The sequence below is a fragment of the Perca fluviatilis genome, chromosome 10 (assembly GCF_010015445.1).
Source record: "Perca fluviatilis chromosome 10, GENO_Pfluv_1.0, whole genome shotgun sequence".
NCBI classification, from domain to species: Eukaryota; Metazoa; Chordata; class Actinopteri; order Perciformes; family Percidae; genus Perca; species Perca fluviatilis.
Window position 1 is genome coordinate 12,500,417 of NC_053121.1, and position 6,244 is coordinate 12,506,660.

Below are 6,244 nucleotides of genomic sequence, written 5' to 3' on the forward strand. Positions count from 1 at the left end.
TCTCTGTAAAAGTAATTTGAATCGGTCACTACCCCGAATGTTCTTTTTGATCGTTTCCAAACCCTCAACCATTAGGTTTTCTGGATTACTGTGCACATTTTGGAAGTGTTTTACCATAGGATAATCCAAATTGGCTTTTCTAATGGCATTTTTGTGCTTGGATACTCTCGTCTTTAAGAGGTCTTGTAGTCCGGCCTACGTAGACGCATCCACATTTACATGATAACCTGTATACCACAAAAGTGCATTCATTACAATTAATGAATGCTTTTATGTTATACATCTCGTTTGTCTTAAAATCACAGAATTCTTTGCATTCTTTAAAGGTCCCATGACATGCTGCTTTTTGGATGCTTTTATTAGGGATGGCTGACGCGAAACTGTCGTTCCGAAGCTTTGTTGAGATCCCGAAGCGCAGATGTTTCGAAACACTGATCCGAAGCGTGATTCAAAACACCCATGTCACGTGACTACGGCTAAATGAAGCATCGGAGTGTTTCGACAGGTGGCATGGTCCGCCGAATCAGAGTTTGATTGACAGGGTCTGGAACAGACCACACAATCTCTTGGGTTTTTGTGAGAGGAGTTTGATTTTGAGATAGCGGATTTTTGGTGATATAGTGACATTTATAGTGCGATTTGTTTAGTTATATTTAGGCTTACGTTTAAATTTACACATTGACTGATAGGCTAGAGACAGACAGAGTATAGCCTACATACAGTGACGCATTAATAGATAGATAGATAGATAGATAAAAATGGAAGCTCCGTTTTCATTTTCATTCAGAGCCACAAATGTCGAGATCAGGCCCATCATAATCAACATCAACACCAGTAGAAACACAGGACAGTTTATGGAAACGTTTTGATGATCGTATCCGTGAAACCAAGATGATACACAATGGTACAGCTGATGCCACAGTGGAATGTTTTTGTAATTGTATGTCCTTGCTACAAAATATCTTTGCATGCCAGCAACAAGTGTCCCTTGTATGAGGATTTTTTCAAAGGCTGGAGACATTATCTGTAAAAAAAGAAGTAGGCTAGGCTAAGTCCTTCCACAGCAGAGAAATTAATATTTTGGAATAGAAATCTATAAAAAAGTTTGACATTGTGGCTTTATTTCTTTTATTAATTCATTTTTCATGACCAAAATAACATTATGCACGGTGAGGAGCCTACAAGCCTCACATATTTTTTTTAATGGCTCATTGTCAAGGTTGTTTCAGATCAACACCTGCAAGTGACCACTAGGTGTCATCGTTGAAACGGGTGTCGGATTGTTTCGAAGCCTCGACACAATATGGCACATTTGCTTCAACTGTTTCATTGTTTCACAAAGCCTCGATCTGCCCACCACTAGCTTTTATAGACCTCAGTGGTGCCCTAATACTGTTTCTGAAGTCTCTTTCCCGAAATTCAGCCACTAGAGCCAGTCCCATATTGGGTTTTCCTTAGAACGTGCCATTTCTGTGTCTTTAGCTTTAAATGCTATTGAAGGGGGGGGGGGCAAGGTGGAGGGTGGGGGTGTGGCCTTAACCAACTGCCACTTTGCTTGCTTGCAAGCCATGATGTCTCTCTCTCTCTCTCTCATGGGTGGGCCAAATTCTTTGGGCGGGCAAAGCTGGACTGGCCAAAGAGTTAGAATTTGAAACAAAATAAGTCAAAATAAGTCAATTTTCTTCTCGGGATAGCGTTCCCTTAAATGGCGGCTGGATTCTCGTGAAATCCCAAGATCCATCTTGTCAGGCTTCAAATAAAGCTTCATTTATACTGGCGTGTGACACCGTGCGCGGGTGCTACGAGCATGCACAGAAACGTTTATGCTCAACGGGTTGTTCGTTGCAGTATTCTCTGAAACACCAGAGGGCTTACGAACAAAACAACCTGTGAATAAGCAAGAAGAAGAGAGCAGAAGAAAAGGAAAGCAGTCTCCCTGGAAGCGATATTGCGAATCCCACTATGGCCATGCCAAGACCCGCCCTTCAATAGCATTTATTGGTCAGGGGTCCATGCTTACGCAAGGTAACGTAACCCCATTTGTTCAGGTCCTATCCCCTGACCAATCGGCTATCCTAACCTCAACCACTCGAGGTCAAATGCCTATCCCCAACCAATCGAGCTGCTCCGTAGGGCGGGTCTTGGCTTGGCCATAGTGGGATTCGCAATTTCGCTGCCTGGCAGCACTTGTAAACAAATCCATGATAACCGACGTACCACCAAACATTACGTGTATCTACTCTAATCCTTAACGTGACTTTCATTTATCACCAAATCAAAACTTCTATCTGCCTGTAAACCGGTTAACTCTTTCCACGAAGCCGTTGTTTCTTCTTTTCCCAGTGTGGTGTGTCTCTCTGTGGAAACCTATTTAAGGCTGTTTGACTCCCTGTGGTCTGTACATGAAGAATCACACAGATGTCTGTAGAGGCGAACCTGCTCTGCCATTCTTCCGCCGCGACAACTTGCGCTGGAAACGACCGCTGTTGTGACGTCATTGTATGGCTTGCGCACCTCGAGCTAGGAGCGCCGCAGCTACCATATACCCAGCTTAATGCATTTGTGTCCCGACTGTAAAAATAGTGGACGTAGCATCAGTGACGTCACCCATTGGTTTGTGGGCTTGCTGTTTTTAAAGCCTTGAGTTTGGCAAATCCGGGCTGCTATAAAATAACCACTCACAGAGATAATCCAGACAGCTAGCTAGACTATCTGTCCAATCTGAGCTTTCTGTTGCACGACTAAAACAACTTTTGAACGTACACGTTCCACCAAAACAAGTTCCTTCCCGAGGCTATTTTGCAGAGGCTTCTCCCGGTGCTTAGCACCATGTCTATGCTTAGCACCGCCCAAGACGATTGTGATTGGTTCAAAGAAATGCCAATAAACCAGAGCATGGTTTTTCGTTTGGTATGAGCTTTAAAAAAAAAAAATCAAACGTATTTGTCTTGCAGAACTCAAACTGGGGAAATGCTCCAAGATGTTTACTCCTTACTAGTATTTTTCTATCATACACCTGGATTTTATGTCTTAATGATGTACACTTAGTGTGTGTACACACACAGAGACGCAAATTGTACATATTACATCACAAAAGTGGCATTCTGGCAAGCTTTTGGCGCCTTCCTCCTTGTTTTGCTGACAGATGCAGCATTAGACTTGTGTGTATGTTAGTTTGAGAGTGTGTGAGGACAGATGCTACAGACCAATTAGAGTGCGGGCACATGCAGACCTGCCGTGGGACTAAATGCCATTTGACTGTGAACTAATGTTGCTTTCATACCTGAGCTGTTTAGTGTGTTTAGGACCACCCAGAGCGTATAGTCAGATAGTCTGGTTTATTTGGGTATAGTGTAAAAGCTCATCCGAAACAACCAAACTTTGGATGTTCAATAACCAAATGACTGTTTCGACTGTATGACAGTTGTTCTATTTTGTATAGGCTTCGCCCTCTAAGAGCTGTTGCCATTGGGTTTATCCCTCGCCATGCGCAGTCATAAAGATTTCATTTGACGTCCTTGTGCCCTGCATGGGCCTCTCTCGATCTGCTCCTTTTTTTTTTTTTTTTTTTATTCAGCGACAATCAGTACGAAGACTTCAAAGTCCAGCGGTATTCGCTCTTTGTACCGGCTGCCGGACTACCGGCTACATCCTGCCGTCGGATCTCTACCCGAGCTGCGAGGCGTGCCTCGGCCCCCGTCCATGCCGGGCTGGCATTTGGTGCGTTCAGAAAGTGCAGTCTAAAAGCAAACCGGACAAAGTGGGGAAAAAATGCAATCATGTTGCAATTACACCCCTGTTGTGAAGAATGTTACATTCCGTTCTGTGAGAAGTCTGAAGAAAGTAGTTCTCATCCATTTGATTTTCTATCCTAAATTGCAGCACTGTTTTCCTATCAGTGTGAACAGACCTTGAGACAATCCTTCCGCCCATCCTGACTCTCTTATCTTAACTGCATGTCATCTATATGAATGGAGTGATTGTTGGAGAGAATATTTATATCCTTGTGTGTCTCATTAAACCTTTAGAACATGGTGAACTGAACCCTGCTTCGTGTCGCTTTTGTTGTCCGAGATCTCGCCACTGCCTTCAGAATCTACTCTGAGGTCAACCAGTAGACGATAGGACTCGAACCACAAAACAATCCTAATCGGATTGTTTCACAACGTCGCCCCGAATCACAGAGTCTACTGAACTATTAGCCTGACAAGCCAGACCCACATCAAGACGTTGGGTCTGGGAACTCACCATTGGTTGGGCTCAATCCGAGGGGCGGGATAAACGCTTGTCTTTCAAATTCCCTCTGCACGCAATAGGATAGCGCTACAACCAGGCAGAGCAACGAAGAAGGAAGAGAAGCTGGTTGATAGATTAAACTTTTGTCGTATCCAGTCGGCAAAACTCCGAACACATCTTCCTTTTTTAAGAATGATTTCTGTGCCGTTCTTTGTTCTTTTCTCAAAGAAAAGCTTAACTCCAAAGGCCCTATTTTAACGATCTGAAACGCAAGTAGCTTTGTGGGAGGATCTCGGGCACTGTTGCTATTATACCGGCGGGATAAATGAGTCTTGCGCCCGACGCAAATCTTAAATGGGTTGGTCTGGGCGTAACGTGAAAATAACCAATCGGAGCGTCATCTCTCATTCCCTTTAAGAGCAGGTGCGCTTGTTCCATGGACTGCTATTATAACGGCAGATTTGCCTGGCGCACGCCAGCAGGAGCTGTCCGGGATGCGGCAAAGTAATAAATGCCCGTCTTAGCCGGGTGGCGATGTTGCTGGGGCCTCTCGGGCTTATCTCCTCAGGTCTGGAGAGGATTGCTGCAGCCATGGAGCGTGGGCCTCCAAACGCACCATCTGCTCCTGTTGTGCCCCTTCCTCCCCCACCCTCCCGTCCATCTCCGTCCACCCGCTCCACCAGGAGCGCATCGCGCATTACTCCCGGACCAGATTCCAGAGTGTCTAATCCCACCGTAGTTCAACATCACGTCTCCTTAATTCCTCTTATATTTCCTCATTTATGTCATCAACACATCCATGATTGAAATGTTGTGTAAAACACAACAAGCCACAAAGAATGCTGCGACTTTTTGAGGACTGTACTGTAAAGTGCCTCCTGATCTATCCAAACACATGAAGTGCATTTTCAGTAATCTGTTTCTTTGTAATTATGTATGGTTTTCAAAAATGGGAACTGCACACGCTACATTATGGCCAAGCATTCGTCCCTAAAATAGCATCTGAATAACGCGCTACTGACTTTAGACCAGGTTTTTCCTGGTCAGTGGCGGAATTGTTTTCTGTAACTGCAAAATAGCACCAGGGAACGTTTGCGCCGGAACACGCCTCCTCTTTTCGCTGAACCGCCCACTGGAGCGCAAATACATTCCCTAATTTACCGACGTGCGTCTGTGGAGGGAGAAGTCCGCTGTGCCTCGGGTGCAAAATAGGAATGATACATGCGTCGGTGTACAAAGGCAATTGCGCTGAGTGCAAGATAGGGCCCCAAGTCTTCCAGAAGACCGCTGTTCCCAGCAGCAGCAGCCATAAGCCCGTCCACCGACTCACGATACACGATGTGATTGGCCTGACCAGAGTTTGGTTTTTCCAGCTCGCAAGCCAACGGAGAGTGCCTAGACCCCCCCACCCCCCCACACCCTCCCCCCCATTGGCTGCAAAATAATTTGGCTGCCATTAGAGTGCGTCTAGACTTCTAGGCTACCGAACTATAGGTGCGAAAGCGATCTAAGATACGATCGAGTATTTTGTGCATTTGAGTTCAGCAACACAAAAGGATGTAGACTGTATCACGGTGCCTGCTGCTGGCTGTAAGTGACAGCACAGACAGACAGAGTAAAGGGCGCCAGATCGAGCACGGCATCATGTTTGTCTGCCCTCCAACCGCGCGCACTGACTGGATGCTGCTGGATGTCGCCTCTGTCGCTTTGATCGCCATCACTGCTGACGCCTGTCAGTGTCCCTCTTTTGAGGGGAGTTCACAAGTAGAATCAATATGCTGCTGCTCAGGGGCGCCGGCTGGGTCGGAGAGACAGGAGGAAGAAGGGATGGGGGGGGGGGGGCATTGGGTTTTAATCAACACTGTGGTGCACCAAGAAAAAACTGTTCTATTCTAATATTATCACAGGCACAAACAGTATTTGGAGCCGCTTAATGAAAGAAAAACAACTCCAAGTCACTCTGAAGAGGAATAAATTCATTTATTTTTGGTTTGGATGAGCAGATGGA